Raw genomic sequence first — 26,361 nt, 5'->3', positions numbered from 1 at the left:
GGGAGGAGTTCGGTGAGGCAATGGAGAAGGACTACCAGTTGGTCTCGAAGTGATTCTGGCAAACCGTCTGGCGCCTCAGGAGGGGGAAGCAGTGCTTCATCAACACTGTTTATAGTGGGGGTGGGAGGCTGCTGACCTCGATTGAGGACATTATCGGGAGGTGGAAGGAGTACTTCGAGGATCTCCTCAAACCTGCCATCATGCATTCCGTGGTGGAAACAGAGGCTGGGGACTCTGGGTTGGACTCTTTCATCATCCAGGCTGAAGTCACAGAGGTGGTTAAAAAGCTCCGTGGTGGCAGGGCTTCGGAGGTGGATGAGATCCGCCCTGAGTACCTCAAGTCTTTGGATGTTGTGGGGCTGTCATGGTTGACACGCCTCTTCAACATTGCGTGGTGGTTGGGGACAGTGCCTCTGGACTGGCAGATTGGGGTGGTGGTCTCCCTTCATAAGAAGGGTGACCAGAGGGAGTGTTCCAACTACAGGGGGATCACACTCCTCAGCCTCCCTGGTAAGGCCTACGACAGAGTTCTGGAGAGGAGAGTCCGGCCGATAGTTGAACCTCGGCTTCAGGAGGGGCAGTGTGGTTTTCGTCCCGGCCGTGGAACACTGGACCAGCTCTATGCCCTCTACAGGGTACTCGAGGGATCATGGGAGTTTGCCCAACCGGTCCACATGTGTTTTGTGGACTTGGAGAAAGCATTTGACTGTGTCCCTCATGATGCCTTGTGGGGGGTGTTCCAGGAGTATGGAATCGGGGGCCCTTTATTAGGGGCCATCCGGTCCCTGTACAAGCGGAGCAGTTTGGTCCGCATTGCCGGCACTAAGTCGGACTTGTTCCCGGTGCATTTTGGACTCCGGCAGGGCTGCCCTTTGTCACGGGTCCTATTCATAACTTTTATGGACAGGATTTCTAGATGCAGCCAAGGTGCTGGAGGGGGTCTGGTTTGGGGACCAGTGGATTTCGTCTCTTCTTTTTGCAGATGACGTGGTCCTGCTGGTCCCCTCTAGCCAAAACCTACAGCATGCGCTGGGGCGGTTCGCAGCCGAGTGTGAAGCAGCTGGGACGAAGATCAGCTCCTCCAAGTCCGAAGACATGGTTCGCACCCGGAAAAGGGTGGCTTGTCCTCTTCAACTTGGAGGGGAGTTCCTGCCTCAAGTGGAGGAGTTCAAGTATCTCGGGGTCTTGTTCACGAGTGAGGGAAGAATGGAGCGGGAGATCAACAGACGGATCGGTGCGGCTGCCGTAGTAATGGGGGCGCTGTGCCGGTCCGTTGTGGTGAAGAGAGAGCTGAGCCTAAAAGCGAAGCTCTCGATTTACCGGTCGGTCTACGTTCCTACCCTCACCTATGGCCATGAACCTTGGGTCATGACTGAAAGAACGAGATCCCGGATACAAGCCGCTGACATGATCTTCCTCCGTAGGGTGGCCGGGCACTCCCTTAGAGATAGGGTGAGGAGGTCGGCCATCCGGAAGGGGCTCGGAGTAGAGCCTCTGCTCCTCCACATCGAAAGGAGCCAGTTGAGGTGGCTCGGGCATCTATACCGGATGCCTCCTGGAGGCCCTCCTCGGGAGGTGTTCCAGGCACCTCCCTCCAGGAGGAGGCCCAGGGGACAGCTCAGGACACGCTGGAGGGACTGTATCTCTCAGCTGGTCTGGGAACGCCTTGGGCTACTCCTGGAGGAGCTGGAGGAGGTGTCTGGGGAGAGGGACGTCTGGGTGTCTCTGCTGAGTCTGCTGCCCCCGCGACCCGGTCCCGGATAAGCGGAAGACGACGAGTAAGAGTACCACAAAAACTTTGTCATCTGTACCAGTTCACTACCCCTACTTGTTGATTTAAACAACAAGCGGTGTTTGTGAACGCTGTACAATCCTGACTGAATTCAAAAATCCTTTATGAAACTCAAAGGGAAATTTGATGTGAAGGGTCAGGGTTAGCTGATCTCTCGTCAAACACCAGCAGCTGGAAAACAAGGGCTTAGCACAGCAAGTAGAGCAAAAATTAATACAACCTGGCAGGTTTACAATAAACTTATAAGAAACTGTCCTTTATTCTGATGCTAATCTGACATTTTATGCTAGGCGAAATGCCATGTTATTTTATGTTAAAAGGGTTATAAAAGGGAAAAGCATGCAAGTAAGTATGAGTTAACATTTGGAATGCACTTCCTCCCACTGTCTTTTTAGAAGCCTAAACTCTTTGTTTAAACCAAATCCAGATTTGTGAAATCTCAGTTATTTGATTTTTATCAATACAATTTTACTGTTAAAACTACAATAGGTCTTGTTTCTGTCGTGTATATTTAGTTGTTTTCCCCTCGTTTTTCAACAGATAATGGGTTTCTTTTAACTAAACTACATTCAAGACAAAGTATGCATTAGACAACACTTATCTATAAAAGGAAAAGGAAACATTGCAACAAAATTTTCTGAACCATTACCTGATGGTAAAGCATCTCCTGGTACGTAAATCTTGAAGAAGTTGGTCCTTATCATCTGTAAGAATAAAAAGAGTTTTTTTGTTATTATTAGGCTATTTGTTAATAATAGTAAAACTACTTTTTGTTTGGAAAGTCAACAGATCCAGTTGCTTTTAAACCGAAAGCAGCATGCGTCGAGCTTCCTGTTGGATTCAGGGGAATCATGTATTTCAGTTTTGGGATTTTTGTGGTTTTTAAAATAAGAGTATAATGGCTCTGTTCTATGTGCTATTGTGGCATATTTGTCTTGTGCCAAAACAATAATTAAATTACATCTTATTATGACAGAGAAGACTAGAACCAATAAGGTAAAGAAAATTCTGATCAGATATGATCCAGAGAACAGCTTGGGGCTGTGAAGGAGCTGTTTCCACATTGAGCGGTTGTTTAACCTCTCAGTCAAGAGTAGTTGATGGATAGATAGTGGATAGATATCCTGCATCTACTGGCTGCGTGAGTATGTGCACATCATGGTCAACGTTCAACAGATTTCAACTGCGCTACAGCACAAAGTTCACAGAGCAAAGCATAGACACATGCAAGTTGAATGAATGGGTTTTCAGAGTACAGTGCCACTTGTTCTACTTCCCGCCTGAAACCAACTTGTTAGGATACAGCCTAAAATCAAAGCAGGAATCAAGGCCTTTTGTCGTGCCTGGGCATTAGGATAGTCAGCGTGGTACGGTAACATGATATATATGCAATATATTGTCCAGCCCAAGTGTAAACTGCAGTTGTACACCGCAAGGCCCTTCAAACAGCTGACACGCCCCCTGATTGATATGCATCAGCACTCAGGGATGGCAGCCATATTTGGTGTACTTCACAAGCTATCACTGTAAAGAACGAAAACAGAGCTTAATCACACACAAATGAAAAAAAAATGGCAAATTTCTATGAGCAACATAATAAACTAAGCCATGCTGATAAATTCAAGCCGCAGTATGTCCCTGGAAAAAAACAGAATTCCTGATCAATGCTAGAAATATAGAAATTTTCAGCATGCTGTATGCACCATTTGCTTACAGTTAGTCACAGTTTCTTTACTTAGTATTATGGAAAGAAAGCAAACATTATTAACGTTAAAGTTTCATTAACAAAGGCAACTAATCAAGGCACAAAACACAAATATGACACTGCTGACCATTTGAGATGTTTGATGCAGTCAAAATTAAAAAATAAGTAGACATTCTCGAAACAAACAAACAAACAAACAAAAAAAGCAGTTGTAACCTGAACTTAAATTTGTCTCGGTTGGCGCCACAAGCTTTCCAATTATTCATTGGAAGAAATGTATAATTTTATCTAATCTTGCCTTGTGCATCTTGCCAAAAGAAATAAAAAAATATTAAAAAATATTCTCTCTTTCTGAAATGGGAAGTTGACCCTTCATCAATTTACACTCCAAAGGCTACCTTAAAAGTAAAGTAAAATTGTTTGTAACCCATTGACTTAAGTACACACTATGAAAACAGACAAGACCAGTTAGTATGTACCAAAGTTGCAAGCAATTTGATGACTAATAATCAACATACATTCCTTACAAGATTTCTGTTCACCTAAATAGACAGGCGGGCAAGGAGGGCATTAATAGAAGCAACCAAGAGGTCCATGATATTTATGGAGGTTCTGCAGACAGTTCATGTGCGAAGAACTATAGGAAAGACAACTATAAGTGGTTCACACCATAAATCTTGCATTTATGAATATGTGGAAGGAAGAAATGTATCACTGAAAAAAGGCCCCTGAAAGTCCTCGTCAGTTTACCAAGCTAGGGATTAGAGAAAACCTGTGGAAGAAGGTGATCTGGTTAGATAAAAACAAACCTGAGATGTTTAGGCCTACATCCAAAATGCTTTGAGTGATAGAGCATTAAGACTGCACATTACCCTAAACATAAGTTTGCCACAGTGAAATGTGGGATGATTTTTTCAGCAAAACAGAGAAGCAGGTAAAAGTTTAGAGAAAAACTGCAAAGCTAAATGTATGGAATTTCTGGAAAAAAAAACGGTAAGAGCATACAAAAGACTTTAGGGTGGAGTGGATCTTCGCCTTCCAGCAGTATTTCTACCCTTTACATACAGCCAGAGCTATGATCAGGGGTGGCTACCGGTTACCGGTGTTCTTCCGGAAGAAAACCGGTAAAGGATACAAAAGACTTTAGGGTGGAGTGGATCTTCGCCTTCCAGCAGTATTTCTACCCTTTACATACAGCCAGAGCTATGATCAGGGGTGGCTAAGATTCAAAATCATGCATGTTTTTAAAAGTTCTGCCAGCCAAACACTCCCGAATCAAGTGAACTGCTCATTATCAGGTCTGTGCAGAACTTGATGATATACTAAAGATTTAATTTAATAATTCAGCTGTACTTGAACATAGACGCATCTAGAACATGCCAACCCATGACCCCCAAAAAATGACCCAGTCAAAGCCCTGTCCTACATCTAATTGAGAATTTTAGACAAGACTTAAAATTGCTGGTCATAGATGCTCACCATCTAATCCACCTGAGCTTGAACCTTTTGGAAAAATGGTTCAAATTCTATGCAAAGGCTGCATGGTGATGTAGTCGTTAGCCTAGTTGCCTTGCAGCATGGCCTGGGTTCATATCTCATTGCAGCATGTTCTGTGTGGAGCTTGTATGTTCATTCCTTGCATGCGTAGATTTTCGTTGGGTTCTATAGTTTCCTTCCTCACTCCAAAGAAAACATGTACGCTAGGTAACTGACCACTATGAATAGCCATTATGTGCGAGTGTGTGTACGTGTTGTCTGTCCTGTTCACGCTGCAGCCTGCTTCTTGTCAACTGATCTCAGAGCCTGCAGGCCCCTTGCATCCCTGCAAGAATTAGGCAGGTACAAGAAACAAATGGATGGATGCGATGAAGCTGGTGAAGGTATGCCTCAAAGGCTTGTAGCTGTAATTGCAGCAAAAACTGCTTCTACAAAGTGTTAGAGAGTCTGAACAGAAATACATTTGCACATTTTTTTTATATTTGCATTCTTTCATTTTTATGCACTCAGTGTTGTTCCATCATATCAGACTGCAAATACATTGGATAAAATTCATTCAAGTATGTGGTTGTTAGGTGATAAAATGGGGAAATGTTCAAGGGGATGTGAATACATTTGGAAGGCACTGTATATTTTTCTCAGACAAAAAGCCACTATGTTGCTTGAGTAAGCAGTTGGCACATTATAGCTATGCAAAATGGCTGCAAGCAAGAGTCCCTCTGTAATGCAACATTGGTTGGAGATGGATAACAAATAGGGACTGTCCTGTGGAGATGTTAATACCTACCCTACTGTTGCCACTTTCTGCCTAAGGAGACAATTCAGGCACATTTACCCCCCTCTCAAAGAAACCCACTGAAAGGAAAAAACAAAAAAAAGAACACATGCATCCATAGAATATTGTGTGACTAGCAGAAAGATTACAAGACCAGGCAGTGATGGTCAAAATCTAGTGGGACCAGGTAGGCAGATTGTCAGAATACTGCAGAAAAAGGCAGGAGTAAGAATAAAATAACTATGATTAGGCCTCTACTGTGAGCCTCCAGGTCAGTCCCTAAGGCTCCATTATTCCCATTGGGGCTTTAGTGCGGTTTTCAGCCACCATTTTGTTGTTTCTCAGCAGATGGTTGAAAGTAGGTAAAGTGCAATACTACTACAACAGCTCAGGAAATTTGGCAATGGACTGTGTTTCTCTTCCCCTCCCCCATCTGGTGAAAGCACAGGGCTTTGGAATGAAAACCCCCAGCAATGACGAGAACAATTGTGCAGAATGTTATTCTTCCAGAACTGACTTAACCTCTCACTAAGATGCCAGTGCTAGCTAAAGGAAGGGTAGAAATAAAGATGGTGAACATTTGCAAATCACCAACCATGCATGCTTAAAGCATAGTCGACTTCTTGAAGCCAGATAAGTACATTGCTTCAGGAAAAATACAGGCTCCACCAGCTTCTCATCAGTCTTTTTAAGTGCCGAAACAGAGCTTAGGTTTTAACATTTTAACCTAAATGACTATCCAAAAATATTCTATTAGTGATAATCCAGTAGTTGACACTAACAATCAAGCTGAATGGCTGAAATAGAAGGAATGAAAGAAAACGTAAGCAAAAGGACTATAATAGTAGCAATAATTGTATGGCCCTGTAGGGGCGGGTAAGGACAAGCAGCCAAAAGCCAAATTTCAGATTTTTTTTTTTTTACAGAGCCTGCAGAATGTGTAGCTCTTTTATAAGTTATTTTTTTCCTTTAGTGCAAAGGGTGCAGAGAACATTTCGTTTTCAGACAGCCCCTTGAGTTTTTGTGATCTGCTCCCCATAAACTCTCTGTAAGTTCCGCCATTTGCATTCCACAAAAATAAGTTTTAAATTAACCTTAAGAAAATAAGAAATTTGATGTTTGTTAATCAGACCAGAAACTGCCATGTCTGCATCTCAATGCGTTGATAAAAATACATTTTAAACTTCCTCCCTAGTATGGTTATGGTAAGAAATAATGTGCAGATGCACCACAGTGGTCCTGGTGTGTTTTTGTTTAAATCCACCTGGTGACTGGTCACACAAACCACCCATCGTCACAACATCACACACTTGGGCTACAAAGCCATATGACCTTCACAAATGTCTCCAAGCGAGGTTGTGACTGCCTCACTTAGAGCAACAGCAGCTGGTTGACTTTAAACACCAATACCATGGTTCTTTCAGAAAACACAGATGGCCAGAAGGCATCCAATTTGTCGTATTTAACGTCTTATGAATGAGGAAACAGAAGATGTTGATGTTACCATTAAGCTAAAACTCAAATCTGATATGGCATGAAGACCGAATTGCTTTTGTTAATCCAGAGTAACTGCCTGCACTACATAAGGAGGCTGGCTGAATGAACAGACAGGGTAGCTGTTGGCCAGGAGCTTATGTTACAAATAACATAAGGCTTTCTACTTCAGTTAAAACTAAATGTTACTAAAATGCAATAGTGACCTGCACACCCAGTTTTGCATCCAAGATCTAAGTGCAGAAAGTCTTTCAATCAGTGTATTTGCATTTGTTTTCTTAAAATACAATAACACCTTAAATCATGGAGCAAATTGCCCAGGGTTGGATGTCAAACCAGTGTTGGTTGCCTGGATGGCTTTGTATATGTAACACCAATAGTGCCACTCCAATTATACCCAATCTTTGTATATAGCCTGAAACAAAACAACCTGTTTTCAACCACATAGATTCACTTCTCATTTTTGTGCTGATTTTCATGCTTTACTTTAGTCCAGCTATATTGCAGTAAAATGATAAATGGACTGAAATAATATAGCGTTTTTTTAGTCATATCTGCTTCTCAATCGCACTAACACATTTATACACTAATATGTAAATCTAAAGGCAATTTTAGGTCAAGTGCCTTGCCCAAGGAGATATTGATATGTTGCAGGACAAAGTTAGAACCCACATCTTTTGGATGCAAGATGACTATCATTGCCATATGTTGTCGCTTATAGGGCAACTGTGGCTTGGTGGGGAGAGTGGTCCTCTTGCAACCCGAAAGGGGTGGGTTCCATTCCAGCTTCCGGCTGCTATGAATGTGTTTGTGAATATAGTTAGGTAAGTGTGGCTCTAGTGTGAAGCACTTTAAGTGATTGGTTTGATTGGAAAAGAGCTATAACAGTTCAGTCCATTTACCATTTCTCCCAACAAAAAAACAAAAACAAAAAATAGGACAGAGTATAGCAGGTGGCTGTGACTTCGCACTGCAATGGGTCAATTTCTCATTCAGAAACAGAACCACAAAAGCAGACAACGCAAAACAGCACTTACAGTGAACCGTCAATTCTCCATTCATGCAAGTCTATTCTGTATTCCAGCATAGGAATCTTCAAAAAAACCCAAAGAAGTTGGTGGACTGATGCAAAGAAAGTGCAGCATGTGTAGATAACGCAAGTGACTTGTCAAACATGTTTCATCTGGAGGATGCCTCAACAATCTCCTGGACCAAAGACTATCCGACAAACAGACCAAAGTTTGAGACTGACAGACTGAAGGCTTGTGTGTCTAACCAGGCAGTCAGCAGCACAGGAGTACCACAGGGGACTGTACTCTCACCATTCCTCTTCACTCTGTACACCTCAGACTTCCAGTACAAGACAGACTCCTGTCATCTGCAGAAATACTCGAATGATTCTGCAGTCATTGGGTGGATCTGAGATGGACAAGAAGCTGAGTACAGGAAGGTGGTGGACCGCTTTGTGGCATGGTGTGGAAACAATCATCTCATCTTGAACGTGAATAAAACAAAGGAGATGATTGTAGATTTTAAGAGAAACAGGAATAAGTCAAAAACAATTCCCATCATGGGAGAAGAAGTGGAGGTGGTGGAGGAGTATAAATACCTCTGTGTTCACCTGGACAACAGACTGGTGTGGAGATGCAACTGTGAAGCCATCTACAAGAAGGGACAGAGCAGACAGTACCTCTTGAGGAAGCTTAGGACCTTCAGTGTTTGCACCAAGATGCTGCATATCTTAAATAAGTCTGTTGTGGAGAATGTGATCTCTTCTACCATCATCTGCTGGGGAAGCAGCATCAGAGCAAGGGACAGGGACAAGCTCAACAAGCTAATATTGGCTCTGTTCTGGGGACTCCTCTGGAACCTCTGGAGATCATTGTGTGATGAAGGATTCTTCATAAAATGAACAAAATGGGGAACCTTGAGCATCCTCTTCACAAGACATGAGTCGTACAACAACAGTGTCTTCAATCAGAGGCTTCTTCAGATCTGCTGTAAGACAGACTGCTACAGGAGATCCTTCCTGCCCACAGCCATCAGCATCTACAATGGATCTTTGAAGAAACCAACATAATATGAGCTACAACAACATGTACTGTCCCCTTGGCATACAACCATGTGTGTCAATAAATAGCTCAAGTAAGAGTCTAGCGCAAAAAGCAAACTTCTCCTTGCACATTTCAGGTCCCTGAGCAGGTCCTTATGGTACAGCTCCAATACACACAGGCTTAGCTGTGTTGGTTCTTGGGACACCAAAGGAAGCAGCATTCCAAATATACACTCACCGGCCACTTTATTAGGTACACCTTGCTAGTGCCGGTTGGACCCCCTTTTGCCTTCAGAACTGCCTTAATCCTTCATGGCATACATTCAACAAGGTACTGGAAACATTCCTCAGAGAGTTTGGTCCATATTGACATGACCGCATCACACAGATGCTGCACATTTGTCGGCTGCACGTCCATGATGAGAATCTCCCGTTCCACCACATCCCAAAGGTGCTCTATTGGATTGAGATCTGGTGACTGTGGAGGCTATTTGAGTACAGTGAACTCATTGTCATGTTCAAGAAACCAGTCTGAGATGATTCGTGCTTTATGACATGGCGCGTTATCCTGCTGGAAGTAACCATCAGAAGATGGGTACACTGTGGTCATAAAGGGATGGACATGGTCAGCAACAATACTCAGGTAGGCTGTGGCGTTGACACAATGCTCAATTGGTACTAAAGGGCCCAAAATGTGCCAAGAAAATATCCCCCACACCATTACACCACCATCAGCTTGAACCGTTGATACAAGGCAGGATGGATCCATGCTTTCATGTTGTTGACGCCAAATTCTGACCCTACCATCCGAATGTCGCAGCCGAAATCGAGACTCATCCGACCAGGCAATGTTTTTCCAATCTTCTATTGTCCAATTTTGGTGAGCCTGTGCGAATTGTAGTCTCAGTTTCCTGTTCTTAGCTGACAGGAGTGGCACCCAGTGTGGTTTTCTGCTGATGTAGCCCATCCGCCTCAAGGTTTGACGTGTTGTGCATTCAGAGATGCTCTTCTGCATGCCTTGGTTGTAACGAGCAGTTATTTGAGTTACTGTTGCCTTTCTATCAGCTCGAACCAGTCAGCCATTCTCCTCTGATCTCTAGTATCAAGGCATTTGCGCCTACAGAAATACTACGTTCAAAATTGCTTAAATCACCTTTCTTCCTCATTCTGATGCTTGGTTTGAACTGCAGCAGATCGTCTTGACCATGTCTACATGCGTAAATGCATCGAGTTGCTGCCAAGTTATTGGCTGATTAGAAATTTGTGTTAACCAGCAGTTGGACAGGTGTACCTAATAAAGTGGCTGGTGAGTGTACTTTTGACTGTGTGGCACTCAAGGTCCGACGTCTGCAACTCCAGTTCTCGAGTGCCACTGACCTGCAACTTTTGGATGCTTCCCTGCTCAAGCACACCTGAATCAAATGACCAGGCCTTTGCATAACTTGCCGACATGCAAAGGAGGTAAATCAGCTTGTCGATTCCGGTTTGCTGGAGCAGGGATGCATCCAAAAGTTGCCGGACAGTGGCTCGAGGATTGGAGGTGCAGACCCCATGGTCCTGAGTGCAATGGTACAGCCTGTTCTGGCAGTGTGATACAGCACTTCGGCCTACAAAGCCTTGAAGCGCTCAACTTAGAAGCGAGAAGCCACAAATGAATAGACATTGTGGATTCTCTAATTGGATACGCTTGATGGAGGGCTGCAACCAAGTTCAAATTACTTTAACAGCATAGCTTTAAGAGCTTTCCCTGTGAAGTGCAGCCATGCATTGCCATCAGGCAACATGCACTTAAGAGACAATTTGGAACGGTTTTGGCAGTGCACCCCCCACTTCCTCTGTGCCTTACCCACTCAAAAAACTACAAGTGGGTGAATTCAGTTGACCCTGCTCCATCTCTAAGCAATTCAACACGACTTGTCTAATGCACGTTACTGTTGAGAACTGATGCATATAAAATAATGCACTGCACTAGTCCTGATATCTTTCCTTTACCTTGCTAAAGTTTACATGATTACATGCCACTTGTGTTTAAAAGGCTTACGCAATGTGTCGGAGCAACCATGAGAGAAGACCTTTAATTTGCAACAGCTGCATTCACTTGGCTAGGAGGAAACAGTGCTTCCAGACAATGGAGACAATGGTGTCTCCACAACTTCCTATTTGTGGCTCTGTATAACTGCCAATTAAATTTTGAGTCACACTTTTGTTGATGCCAATTATGTCAAACTTTTACAGGTCTGAGCGACCTTAAAAAGGTTTGTCATAGTGCTTTTCCAACAGATGGTTGCAGTGCTTAACTAGGGCTGGTGCTAGAGCGAGTTCTTAATTGGTTCCGCAACAGAACCGGTTTGCTTTTCCACAACAAGGAGAGCCAAGTCAGAGGTACGTCATTCCTTCATTAGAAATGTCAGTTAACAGTTAATGTTTGATCCTCCCTCCTATTTATTCTGTGTTTATGTTAACTATCATAGTCCATTCACAGTTTAACTTTATAAACCATATTAATCTTAGTCTTCTTCAAACAGAAGCCCTTATTCCACCACTTAGTTTACAAATGCTGTGTTTGTGAGGGCTTTACAATACTGATGAGCTGATCTCACATATGCACCAGCAACCTGGAGAACTGGAGTTGAAGATGGCTTTTAGAGCAAGATTTATTAACCCCATGTGGTGTTTTGAAAGACCCACTGTGTTAGAGAACTCTGTTGTAAATGGTGTTTATAGAACCATCAGCTGTAAGTACATCTCTAAATGGTGGACTGACCGACTTAAACTCTGTGACAGTGGTTTTAAAATAAATTTGGGAAGATAAGAGAAGTAATCTGGTTATTGAAACGCAGAGTTTTTACTATTTTATATTTGACCAATCAAAATCTAAACTAAGCCACGGACCTACAAACATGCCTTGAAAATGTTTTGATTGACTGCTGTTCCAAATGGGCACACCTCTAGCTCCTGACCAAAGTGGTACTTTCCTCTGGCCCAGCAGTGAAGTGGCAGTAGGTTAGCATGGGTGATTCTGGGGCAGGGCTAGAGTTTGCATCAGTATAAACACAAAGTAAGCACTAACACCACTTAAGCACCATAACTGGTCTGGCAGAAAAGTTCCCTCTTTCTTAAGACAACCTGAAATCATTAACGTTAACCAGGAAGTTGACCAGACTCTGCAATTCATAATAATTCAAATTCAAATTATGCCCGACCCTTTTACTGAACATAAAGGATCATGGACCTGAAACTATAAACCAAACCAGTGATATTGTGAATCAGAATTTGTGTACATACTGTGCTCTCCACTGTTGCATAATCTGGACGGTGCCTTGGTGGGGAACACATTGTTGCTATGGCTGTGTCCACAGTAAAAGCATGAAACATGTGATGTTAAGCTTCCTGTAAATTCAAAAGCTAAAGTCACACCTCAGAGGACAGTCAGCATGGGAACCAGTCTCTGTGGGCTGCTGGATTAACATCAAACCTTCAGTCTGTGTCAGAACTCCTTGCTCACTAAACTAACAAGCGTCTGGACTCGGAAGAAGCAGCTCCAGCATACAGGTCCTTCTCAAAATATTAGCATATTGTGATAAAGTTCATTATTTTCCATAATGTCATGATGAAAATTTAACATTCATATATTTTAGATTCATTGCACACTAACTGAAATATTTCAGGTCTTTTATTGTCTTAATACGGATGACTTTGGCATACAGCTCATGAAAACCCAAAATTCCTATCTCACAAAATTAGCATATCATTAAAAGGGTCTCTAAACGAGCTATGAACCTAATCATCTGAATCAACGAGTTAACTCTAAACACCTGCAAAAGATTCCTGAGGCCTTTAAAACTCCCAGCCTGGTTCATCACTCAAAACCCCAATCATGGGTAAGACTGCCGACCTCCCTGCTGTCCAGAAGGCCACTATTGACACCCTCAAGCAAGAGGGTAAGACACAGAAAGAAATTTCGGAACGAATAGGCTGTTCCCAGAGTGCTGTATCAAGGCACCTCAATGGGAAGTCTGTGGGAAGGAAAAAGTGTGGCAGAAAACGCTGCACAACGAGAAGAGGTGACCGGACCCTGAGGAAGATTGTGGAGAAGGGCCGATTCCAGACCTTGGGGGACCTGCGGAAGCAGTGGACTGAGTCTGGAGTAGAAACATCCAGAGCCACCGTGCACAGGCGTGTGCAGAAATGGGCTACAGGTGCCGCATTCCCAGGTCAAGCCACTTTTGAACCAGAAACAGCGGCAGAAGCACCTGACCTGGGCTACAGAGAAGCAGCACTGGACTGTTGCTCAGTGGTCCAAAGTACTTTTTTCGGATGAAAGCAAATTCTGCATTTCATTCGGAAATCAAGGTGCCAGAGTCTGGAGGAAGACTGGGGAGAAGGAAATGCCAAAATGCCAGAAGTCCAGTGTCAAGTACCCATAGTCAGTGATGGTCTGGGGTGCTGTGTCAGCTGCTGGTGTTGGTCCACTGTGTTTTATCAAGGGCACCGTCAATGCAGCTAGCTATCAGGAGATTTTGGAGCACTTCATGCTTCCATCTGCTGAAAAGCTTTATGAAGATGAAGATTTAATTTTTCAGCACGACCTGGCACGTGCTCACAGTGCCAAAACCACTGGTAAATGGTTTACTGACCATGGTATCACTGTGCTCAATTGGCCTGCCAACTCTCCTGACCTGAACCCCATAGAGAATCTGTGGGATATTGTGAAGAGAACGTTGAGAAACTCAAGACCCAACACTCTGGATGAGCTAAAGGCCGCTATCGAAGCATCCTGGGCCTCCATAAGACCTCAGCAGTGCCACAGGCTGATTGCCTCCATGTCACGCCGCACTGAAGCAGTCATTTCTGCAAAAGGATTCCCGACCAAGTACTGTAACTGTACATGATTATTTGAAGGTTGACGTTTTTTGTATTAAAAACACTTTTCTTTTATGGGTCGGATGAAATATGCTAATTTTGTGATAGGAATTTTGGGTTTTCATGAGCTGTATGCCACAATCATCCGTATTAAGACAATAAAAGACCTGAAATATTTCAGTTAGTGTGCAATGAATCTAAAATATATGAATGTTAAATTTTCATCATGACATTATGGAAAATAATGAACTTTATCACAATATGCTAATATTTTGAGAAGGACCTGTAGTTTTCTGTGCAGGAGGATCCATCTCCTTCTAAGGCTGTGTGCAAGTCAGAGCAAATCCGAAAGCAGACCTATGAGTCACCCCAAACCTCTCCACCTGTTCTCCAGAGACACAGAATGAAAAAAAACTACTGCTTCAGTCAGATAGCACGTTGTGCTAAAGTGCAACCACGACTGGCAGCTAAAAGTAAAACTTTCTGGAAAGGTTTTTCCCATTGTTTATAGGTGTAGCTATACAAGTATTTGAGCATTATTTTAGGATACCATTTGTGAAGTTGGTTAATAATGTTGAATAAAAAGATCTGGCTTTATCAATGGTCTAATTCATTCCCAAGGTTTTTCAGTTGGATTAATGTCAGGGTTCGGTCCTGATCAATTTCCTCCACATCAAACTCGCTTGTGTCCTAGTGGACCTTGCATTGTGTACTGATGTATGGTCATTAAGGGGCCATCTCTAGACACCAAAACTCTCACAACAGGGATGGCATGTTCAGCATAACATGCAGTCTTATGTGATCTTTGGATATTGGCAAAAAACTTCAATGTTGGTCTCATCTGGCCTGAGCATGTTCTTCCATCCATTAGTTGTGTCCCCTAAAGGGTTTGTTGGGACTTTTAAAGCTTTCCTTCTTCTGCTGAGTAACTTCTTTGTTAGGACTGTCAGTTTTGCTGGACGGTCATGTTTTAATAGGTTCTCATTTTCAGATAATGGATTAAACGGGGCTCGGAGAGATATTCGAAGCTTGAGATATTGTTTTGTGACATTGCCTTACTTTAAAATTCTCCACAACTGTACCCCTGAGCCGTCTCATGTGTTCCACGGTGTGCATGACCCTGTTTGTTTAAAAGTGTCACCAAAACAGTAGTCACCCACCCCGGTTCCCCAGGCCTACAATCCTGCATGTTGTTGACGTTTTCGTGTTCCCATCTAACAAGTTCAAATAGATGTCATCATAAAACTTTCACAAACATGATGATAAGTGACACAGAGATCCAAATCAAGTGTACTGAAGCTGTGTTACATATCCAATGCGTTAAGACAGGTGGCCTCGAGGACCAGGAACCTCTGCCATAGCATACCTCATAGGCCTTAAAAGCAAAGCTGTATTTAGACCAAAGTAAAGGGGCTGGTTGCTTCTGAACACCAAACTTAAGTGGTTGTAATGGGGGAAAAGGTCAGGGTTTCCGCTACATGTAATTGATCGTGGTGCACCGCCATGGCAAAGTAAAAGCCACCACAACTTCAGAATAATGTTTCGTTTTTTTTTAATACACACACTCCAATTATATATATACAGGGGTTGGACAATGAAACTGAAACACCTATCATTTTAGTGTGGGAGGTTTCAAGGCTAAATTGGACCAGCCTGGTAGCCAGTCTTCATTGATTGCACATTGCACCAGTAAGAGCAGAGTGTGAAGGCTCAAAATATTGAAATGCACACAACATTATGGGTGACATATCAGAGTTCAAAAGAGGACAAATTGTTGATGCACGTCTTGCTGGCGCATCTGTGACCAAGACAGCAAGTCTTTGTGATGTATCAAGAGCCACGGTATCCAGGGTAATGTCAGCATACCACCATGAAGGACGAACCACATCCAACAGGATTAACTGTGGACGCAAGAGGAAGCTGTCTGAAAGGGATGTTCGGGTGCTAACCTGGATTGTATCCAAAAAACATAAAACCACGGCTGCCCAAATCAAGGCAGAATTAAATGTGCACCTCAACTCTCCTGTTTCCACCAGAACTGTCCGTCGGGAGCTCCACGGGGTCAATATACACGGCCGGGCTGCTATAGCCAAACTTTTGGTCACTCATGCCAATGCCAAACGTCGGTTTCAATGGTGCAAGGAGCGCAAATCTTGGGCTGTGGACAATGTGAAACATGTATTGTTCTCTGATGAGTCCACCTTTACTGTTTTCCCCACCTCCGGGAGAGTTACGGTGTGGAGAAGCCCCAAAGAAGCGTACCACCCAGACTGTTGCATGCCCAGAGTGAAGCATGGGGGTGGATCAGTGATGGTTTGGGCTGCCATATCATGGCATTCCCTTGGCCCAATACTTGTGGTAGATGGACACGTCACTGCCAAGGACTACCGAACCATTCTTGAGGACCATGTGCATCCAATGGTTCAAACATTGTATCCTGAAGGCGGTGCCATGTATCAGGATGACAATGCACCAATACACACAGCAAGACTGGTGAAAGATTGGTTTGATTAACAAGAAAGTGAAGTTGAACATCTCCCATGGCCTGCACAGTCACCAGATCTAAATATTATTGAGCCACTTTGGGGTGTTTTGGAGGAGCGAGTCAGGAAACGTTTTCCTCCACCAGTATCACGTAGTGACCTGGCCACTATCCTCGAGAAGAACGGCTTAAAATCCCTCTGACCACTGTGCAGGACTTGTATATGTCATTCCCAAGACGAATTGACGCTGTATTGGCCGCAAAAGGAGGTCCTACACCATACTAATAAATTATTGTGGTATAGATAGATAAACAGACAGATAGATAGATCTATATCTATATGCACGTTATGTTAATTTTAATTTATGCACTACTAAACATAGTCAGAGAGTTTGAAATCGAAATATCATAAAACCTTAAAATATACTTTGAAAAACCAACGGCTCCTTCCTGCCTGCGAAGCTGCTACAGTTGTTCGTAGAGGGAGGCGAAAGACTTCCACATCCTCCGTTCCTGCTCTGTTCCGCTCCGACCGAGGGAGCAACTCCGTTATGTTAAGTAATGAGAACGGTTCCACATTCTCCGTGACTACTCCGAACGTCACCGTTGACGGACCCGCTCTCCGTCAAATTACGGTACAACTCCAATTTTCTGTTCCATTCTGTCCATCTTGCTCCGGCCGGGTCAACCAATGTACCTCTCGCGCATGCTTTCTTTGGGCTCCAATGAACATGGAGCGGACATATGTTGCATTTGAATGACAGTAATGTAGTTAAGTAATATAACTTTTACCGTAATGCGTAACGTTTCAGATACGCTTTGAACAGCACGATGTACCCCACCCCCCCCCCCCCCGCCGATTTAAAAATAATCCTAGAGGATACCCTGCAGGTTAAAGGGGTATTATTACTTTTGCAAACAACTCTACTAAAATAAATTCAAAAAAGAGTTTTAGATTTTGGCACAATCCATAGAAAAACAGTACTAAATCTAGACTGTACAAAGAAACATTCTTCATTAGCAGCAACAACATGCAAAAATGCCAACAGCGGTCAGGGTAAAGGCCAACATAGGTATCCTTATCATAGATAAAATACATGTGTTTGTATCTATTACTTATTAATATTCTCTTAGAGAAGAGATTTCAGAGTTGGTTTATACTACAATATGACAATAAAGCTGCATGTCATAGCATTAACAAATCATCAAAAAAAGAGGTATTTTAAAACTACAGGCGTTGTAAAAGATAGGAAATAAATGCATTTCTCATTTTGTTGATGACACTAATGCAGAATAAATAACCATATTATTACATGGTAATAGTTAAAAACAATATATACTTGATGAACTGTGTAGTGACAGTCCTAAGGTTAATATATTTTTATTAAGTGTTTAACTTTAGTTATTTATCGGTATCTAAAATCTGAGGCCTTCACATCCAGCAGCTCAGTGTTGAAGTTCCTAAAAATAAAAACCATAACAGGACATGGAAATATCAAGACTAATACCGCAACAAAATTTTAGAGTTTAATGTAAGACATTGGGTTTGTAGTAAACACGTGTTACATTTTCTCTGGTGGTAGTGGATTATGGTTTAAATTAGTTGTTTGATTTTATGTTTCGGAAATCCATTTTTAAGAACGTGCATAAATTGACAAAATTTCAAGTTTGGATAAAGACTAAATAGTGATGAATTTTTCTATTCACCTTTTTCCCTCCTTGTTCTATGGCACTCTTTACTTAAGATAACAACACACCTGAATAAAACCGATTACCTTCATTGTGCACGCTAATATCATATAATACATTTAAACAGAAATGCATAATTCAAGATGAATTCACTGGTAAATAATGTGTAGCAAATCTGTGCATGTCACTTAAACGAAAATCCCTCATATTGGACCTGACAATCCTTCACTTCTTTGTAGAGCTGTATTTAAAGTAAGGCTCAATTTGGAAAAAAGATGATCACATCTAATCATCGCAGTGTCTGTGACCGCCTTGAAGCGGTGTGGTTGCCTTTATCTTGAATGTTATGGTCAGATGCTGAAATTTTAGCTAGTCTGGACAGAGGAGAGCTGAACAAAATACCAGCTGTATGCTAGAACCAGATCAACAACACAAGCAGAACCACAGCAGCGGAGAGTATTGTGACTCCAGCCACGTGTTTGATAATTTTACATAGATATTAGCAGCTGGCAAAATCGAAGCTAGCTTACTGGCTAGCATGCTGCTAGCAAGCTAACTAGCTAGCTGTAACACAGAGCTGCCAACGGCTGGTTTAACAGGAGCTCTTACCAGATCACGAATCTGCGGTGCTATTCACGATGCAGCCAGGTGTCATTTGAGGTTTATCAGCTATGTCGGTTTGTTGTAAACCGATCACATAACAGACGTTAAACATCAGCTCTGTTCGAATAAAGAGAAACCAGTTGTCCTTTCACACACGTCTTTTTTTCTTCGTCATTAAAACAGTCAGGAAACTGTTCTACCTTTGTGGTCTGAGAACCGAAGCTGGACCTCAATCAGAAACCCTCGCGTGTTTTTCAGCTCAACGAGGGGGAATTTAGCATTTCATTTCCCAGACTGCGGAGCTAGCAATAGATCCGCTTCCATCATCTGGATTTGCGTATTTACGAACAATGAGCACAGACTTCGCGTATGTTACACAACCGTCTTCTGGCAACCAATGAGAAGATGCTGGGACTCCAAGAACTCCCGCCCCCTAACGCTCTCCCTGCTCCGGGCTGGCGGGGCGGTAGCGCGACTCCCTGTGGACGGCTGCACCGTGGTTCTCTCCTTGCGGAGGCACACCCGCGTTGAAGGTTGCAATGGCAGTGGTTCTGCGGATCACTGAAGTCCTCCCATGTACCCTTTCATAACCATTCAGTCTGTATTGCACCAGTATCTGCAGTCACAGGAACCCCAAGAACTACAGGTCGACTTGTGAGGGGGTGGGATTTAAAGGGTTAAGCTCTCAACCATTTTGTGTGCAGGACTTAAAATGGTGTCTCCCCTCCTGGTGCCGGTCTATCTGAAAACCCCTCTGGTGGGGTAGGCATGTGCAAAACCTGGATCACATAGAAAAACAGTAAATTGCAGGACATATTCTGTTAAACCCAGTTCTGTCTCAGATTAACATGAATATATACAGAAGCATACAGTTCACATTTTTCTTTTATGGCCTCACATTGTTTTACACAAGGATCAGATAATGGTGTGAGATTCTAGATCATCTGACATTTAAATGTCTGCTTTAGGCTGGTGCTTTTTCCTCTCTCTTTTCTGATTAAGGCAGACCATGAAAAAAAGACCATGTGTTTATATCAGACTTATTAGTTGGTCTGTGTTCCCAGTTCTGTTTATACACAAGTCCCATGTTAGAGGCATTTTGTCATATAAAGAAAAAAGGACACTGTAATTCATCCGCTCCACAGTCCCTTCCCTGATGCTCTTTGTTTTTCCTGGTGCCAGGTTGCTTGGGGGAGTGGTAGAGCAGCTCTCCACCGGAGGGGTGCAACATGGTTCCCTCCTTGCAGAGGCACTCATGCTCTGCAGCTTGCAATGACACATATTCCACTGTCAGTGAAGTCTTTACTAGGGCTCCCGCATTCCCCTTTGCACTTCCATAACCATCCTGGCTATATTTATTCACTAACTGCAGCCACCGGGGAACCAAGACCAACTGGCTGATTTGTGTGAAAATATGGCATTTAAAGGGTTAAGTTGCTCACAACCATTTTGTTTGCTGGACTTGCCATAAAATGGTGGCTCCCTTCCTAGTGTGGGTCTACTTGAAAACCCCTCCAGTGGAGTGGGGGTGTGCAAGGAATGGATCACAGAAAAACATACTGGAAAAAAATCCTAAAGCTTCCTTCTTACTCTAATGAACACAACCATAGAGCTCCCATTTTTACTTTTAGTTGAACAGTTTTTACCCCACAAGGATAAGGCAATTGAGTAATCAGCTCTAGATCTATTGAATATAAAAATGAGCTTTTGACTTTTTCTTTTCAGGTCAAGACAGGCCATTTAAACCAAAGTCCAGTGATAAAGCCCAGTTGGATTGATAACTTTCTCACTTGTTCCAGCTAGTCCATATACTACAGCTTAAAACTAACAGTCTGGGTAATTAAATAGTTGGTATCCATGTTAGTATTGTGTCTGGATTTCCTTTTTATCAATGACACGCACTTTAGGGGTATCTTTTTCATGTGCAGAAAAAAACTCCCCACTGTATTCCACCCCACTCCATTGCTCTGCAGTTCTCCCAGCTCCTGGCTGGTTAGGAGGAGCTGTTCGCACGAGTCCCTCTTGACAGCTGCAGCATGGGTCCTTCCATGTAGAAGGCATTCAGTTACTGCAGACAGGTGACAGTGACTCCTTGGTTCAAAAAGGTCCACTCTTGTATGCCAGTGCTCCCCTGTGCTCTTTCCAAACCATTCTGTCTATATTGCTCCAGTAACTGCAGTCAGTGGACACCAAGATATACTTGTCTGGATGTCTGGCATTTAAAGGGTTAAGTTGCACACGTCCATTTTGTCTGTGGGACTGGCCATAAAATGGAGCCTTCTTTCCAGTGCCGGGCTTTCTGAAACCCCCATAATGGAACAGGCATGTGAAAAAATGGGATCACATAGAAAAAAAAAACACAGCAAAGGAATACAATCTTAAAACCTGAATCAGATGAACAGGAACTTGTAAATATCCTAAAGGTTCTGTTACCATTCAGTTCAAAATTGTCACCAATGCCCACATCATTGCCTTTGACTCAACATGGACTAAATAACTGTGCAGTTAAATTGTAGATCATCCTTTGCTTTCACATGTATACATTACATTTATCAAGGAAGACCATGTAAGCCATGGTAATGTAAAGCGTTCACCCAAAGGACGAAAAAGGTCCACTGACAAAGTGGAGCTGGCTTGATTAACTGCCTTTTATGTACCACACAAACTATATATTTAAATCTAAAAGTAGCAGATTGGATCATTAAAAAGTTTCATTACTGTTAGTATTGGGTCTCTGTTGCCAGTTCTATTGATCAACTAGATTCATTTTAGGTTATCTAAAGAGAAAGAAAGACATTAAGATTCAACTGGAAAGAAAAATTTAAGTTTTGCCAAAGTTACAATCATGCAAAAGATATTGGAAAAGACAAATGGATAGTATCTCTCTTCCAAACGTTTTAGTTTAAAACTCGAAACTGAGTTGGGGAAAAAAGCCCAACCCACATTTAAAACATTTTGCTAATGTCATTTGTATTACATCACGGAAAAAACCAAATCAATTCCGCATTACCTTTCTTAAGGGGCAGCATTTGGTAAGTCCCATATCAAACATATTTAACTGGGGGCTGCATGGTGGGGCTGTCTGTACCACTGTTGCCTTGCAGCAAGAAGGTCCTGGGTTCGAATTTCAGCCTAATGTCTTCCTGGATGGAGTTTGCAAGTTTTCCCCATGCATGCATGGGTCCTCTCCAGGTACTCTGGCCTCCTCTCACAGTCCATAACAAGACTGTCAGGTTAATTAGTCTCTCTAAATGTCCAAGATGTACCCTGCCTACTGCCCAATGACTGCAGGAGACCAAGCAAAAAGTACAAGCAGGTATAGACAGTTGTTCAGTCTTGGCCTTCAATGGAGGAAACCAAAATGTGTCGATCTGTTGTAGCACCAGTTCAGTTGCGACCAACAAAACCAGCTATCAACCAATCGCTGCTAATAAATGCTGCAGTACCATCAACTATTTATAGTACTAGCAACTGCTACAGTAAAAGAGGAACATTAGAGGGCAACCAAAGACATTGGTTTGGCCACCATTCCCAATCTCCAAATGGAGTTCTGCAGCAAAACAGACTCCACAGGACCTTTCACATAGGGTATTTTTGTGACCTAATGGCTCCAGAGTTTTGTATACTGCTGTCTGGGTACTGCCTGGTGAAACAGGCAGCAAGCAGGTTTGTTTCTGAAGGCATCTGTCAACAAACCCCAGTAAGGTACCAGACTTGCCAACACGCCGGACTTCAAAAATCTCTTAATAGAAGAGATTTGTTGAAATTGTATAATTATGATCGTGAATACATAATCTTAGATTGACCAGGGCCACCACATGCCATTCCTGCAATTAAGCTGTATTTTCTCAGTGACATGTTACTTAAGAACCCCTGGCCTGAATCGCACCTCCACTCGACTTTTGACATAACAGTTACAAGTACCATGACTAATGCAGCTGCATTTATAGTAGCTAGTCATATTCTTAACAGCCAAACATCGACCAGTACAAAAAGCACATCAGAAACAGCTAGAATCTTAGGCATACATGATGTGTTGGGGGTACATAGAGGAGCAGTTGCTAGTAAGGTTGCCTCGCAGCAAGGTGGTCTTTGGTTGGAATCCCGACCAGGGGCCTTTTGTGTGAAATTTGCATATGGCCCCCATGCATATTCTCTCTTGGTACTCTAGCGTCCTTCCAGAGTCAAAAAAAACATACGTTATGTTTACTAAGATCTGTATGTGGTCCTTCGATGCAAGCGTGTATGCATGATTGTTTATCCTGTGTATAATCATGTAAAATGAAATTTATATGCTGGATGTAGAGTTGCAAGAAACAGACTATTGTATGGTTTTTAAAGTTGGTCCATAGTAACGTCTCTGAATCCAGCAAATATTCCAGGCAGATTTTTCAGGCTATGGCTGAACCAATGGTTCTGCTTCATAAACTGGACTTCCTGGATCTTGCCGTGCATCTCTGAGATAAAAAAATAATTGATATTTAGGGCTGCACAGCTGGTAGCACTGTTGCCTTGCAGCAAAAAGGTCCTGGGTTCAACTCCTGATCTGAGGTCTTTCTGCATGGAGTTTGCATGTTCTCCTCTTGTATGCATGGGTTCCCTCTGGGTACTCCAGCTTCCTCCCACAGTCCAAAAACATGACTGATAGGTTAATTGGTTTCTCTAAATTGCCCTTAGGCGTAAATGAGTGTGTGCACACGGTTGTCTACCTGTGACACCTTTCTGGAGAGGGGCATTGTCCAAGCTTCTGCTGGCAACAACTTAATGCTCACCCTCTACCGATGATCCACATAGTCCTGTCTTTTAGTGTTTAACCCTTTCTCTCTCCTAGACATGGCAATTGAATGAGCTTAACTGTAACAAACTCTATGTGCTCTCTTTCAGACTCTAACCTTGAAAACTGGCTCAGAGTTTATTTGTTCTTTCTTTCTAGCTGAAACGACTAAAGGAGCTACATCCATTAACATTTACTTTTCCTTTCCATAGAAAGTACTCCTGGATCAGTGCTTCTGTGTTCTTTTTGTGTCTCTGCTCTGTTCTCTCAAACCCCCAGTCGGTCGTGGCAGATGGCTGCTCATACTGAGCCTGGTTCTGCTGGAGGTTTCTTCCTGTTAAAAGAGAGTTTTTCCTCTCCGCTGTCGCTACATGCATGCTCAGTATGAGGGATTACTGCAAAGTCAACGCCAGTGACTGTCTACTGTCTCTACATCCTCATCCAGGAGGAGTGAATGCTGCAAATCTCTGACTGGATGCAATCTGCTGGGTTTCCTTAGATAGAAAAACTTTTTATCCAATTTGAATAAATAACTGAATCTGACTGCACTGTTCAATGGTTAGGATTAATTGGAATGTATGTACCTGACTGTTGTGAAGTGCCTTGAGACGACATGTGTTGTGAATTGGCGCTATATAAATAAACTGAATTGAATTGTTTGTCCTGTGTGTATCTGTGTTGCCCTGCAATGGACTGGTGACCTGTCCTGGGTGTTACTCGCCTCCCGCCCATAAATTGCTTGAGATAGGCACCAGCTTCCCCATGACCCACTGTGAAAGAAGTGGTAGAAAATGACTGACTAATATTTGAATTAAAGTGGTGGGGACTACTGCCAAAGACTGATTAGTAAAGCACTTAGTTACCAAGGTTACTTTGGACTCAGGTGGAGACGCATTGCTGACAAAGGGCTGCTTTTACATTTTCGACATCTGAAGAAAGAAACAACTAATGAAATCCTCTTGAAAAGAGAAATGCAAATTTGTTTTAATGTTTGATCGTCTGGCGTAGAATCAAGTGACATCCCATTCTTAATCAGTCAGGTTTAATCTGATGCCAGCCTATCTTTTACTGCTATACTAGCTCCAACTATTATGGTAAGACTCCCCACAAGTTTCAAGAGTGTGTTAATGGAAATATTTTACTATTCCGCCAGGAGTGCATTTCTGAGGTCAGACGCTAATGGTGGGCGAGAAGGTATGTGTATTTATGCAGAAAAGTTCCTTGTTAATAGTCATTAAAGGGCCCCTTTCACAAAATCTTACAGACAGAAAAATAGTGACTTTTTGCCCTTTTCAACTGCTTTGTCAAGGGATCTATGTAGTTAGGGGGGATAGAAGTCAGCCAGCCTGTTACACCACTGACTGTCAAAGTGTGGTAGTCACAGGCTTGTATGAGCTGATCTCTATAGGGGTGAGGAGGCTTTCCAGGTCTAGGAAGTGATGACGTATGGTTTGTGCAACTAACCAACAGCAGAATTTACAAGCATAAATAAGATGCAGAAGTAATTAACAAGAAGATTAAGAAGGTGTGAAATATACCAACAAGCACTGTCTGTGAGTTATATACTGAAACGCATTTGCTGCTGTTAGTTGAGCAAATACTCGGCTAACAGGATGGCTATACTGAGCTCGTCCACCAATATTGTTTTGAAAAGAATACTATGGAGAGACTTACGAGCCATATTTTGGAGTAATGATGACATCAATGCCAATCGAAACCTCCTGTTGTCCTATGATGCTGGCTATATATTTTTTTTAAACACTCAGCTGTGCATTATATTGTCACTTGCAATTTCTGATTTGCTAGATGGAGCTTGGAGGCGGCTTGTCTTCGTGGGTCTATGTGGAAATGTTTCGTGAAAGACACTAAGTATGTAGATAGCTCTATCCTCGCTTTTGATGGCAACACAAATTAAACAAAACTAGTATTAAAGATCACCTTAAGCACAAACCCAGCAGCCTCTCAAAAACAATTCAGATATAAACAATGCCTTAACAAATGTCATAGTAGCAGCAGATATGGTTCCATAAGAAACAAAACTTTTAACACATGCAGAAATTAAAACATTTTATAAAGACTCCCAGTGATGTACTGACCACCCTTGACTAGGCAATATCAAAACAGCAGAAGGTTCCAAATGTTCAGAGAGCTCTTATTCCAGCGCTAGCCCAACCTTTTCCATGTTGAAGCAGTAATGTTTTTGTCTAAGATTCTAGAGATTAAAAGCAAAATTCACTCAAAGGTTTTAAAAATGGGACTCAAATCATTTTGATTGGTTTGTCTCCAACAACCAAGCATTTTTTTAGCACTGGAACTGGTTTAGTGGAAACCACCGATATGGTTTAAACATGGCATACAGCATTTTAATTGGTCATTAGTTTCCAAAAGCCACACACAGTTTGTGACAAAAGTGGTTCTTTCCTCTGCCCCAGCTAGGACACCAGTCTTTTGGTGCTACAGCCAGTTCTTTAGGCAGAAGAAACAGAGAGGAGAGCACTGTAACTGACCACCAAAACTGGTTTGGTGGAAACCCCCTTTAAGGACTGCCCCATAGCTATCTGTATTGCACCCGTAATAACACAGTAAAGACAGTCAATCAACTTCCCAGTCAATCCTTACGCCTCCAAAATTTCA

The 26,361-nt window shown here is 42.6% G+C and overlaps 1 protein-coding gene across 2 annotated transcripts in view; it reads right to left on the bottom strand.

The window, feature by feature from the left end:
* The window catches only part of znf1035 (zinc finger protein 1035), a 34,938-nt gene extending 15,433 nt beyond the window's left edge, over positions 1-19,505 (bottom strand). Inside the window, exons 1-3 of one of the 2 annotated variants that reach the window (XM_047359258.1) lie at positions 19,154-19,505; positions 18,960-19,070; positions 2,442-2,496 (exon numbers count right to left, since the gene is read on the bottom strand). The gene's annotated coding sequence lies outside the window, so the exon portion shown is untranslated. The remainder of the gene's footprint in view (positions 1-2,441; positions 2,497-18,959; positions 19,071-19,153) is intronic. The other variant, XM_047359266.1, reaches the window with a different exon arrangement.
* Between the last annotated feature and the right edge of the window lie 6,856 nt (positions 19,506-26,361).

The sequence above is a fragment of the Girardinichthys multiradiatus genome, chromosome 3 (genome assembly GCF_021462225.1).
Source record: "Girardinichthys multiradiatus isolate DD_20200921_A chromosome 3, DD_fGirMul_XY1, whole genome shotgun sequence".
NCBI lineage: Eukaryota > Metazoa > Chordata > Actinopteri > Cyprinodontiformes > Goodeidae > Girardinichthys > Girardinichthys multiradiatus.
Note: the sequence above shows the minus strand (reverse complement) of the source record. Positions and strands in the feature narration are given on the sequence as shown.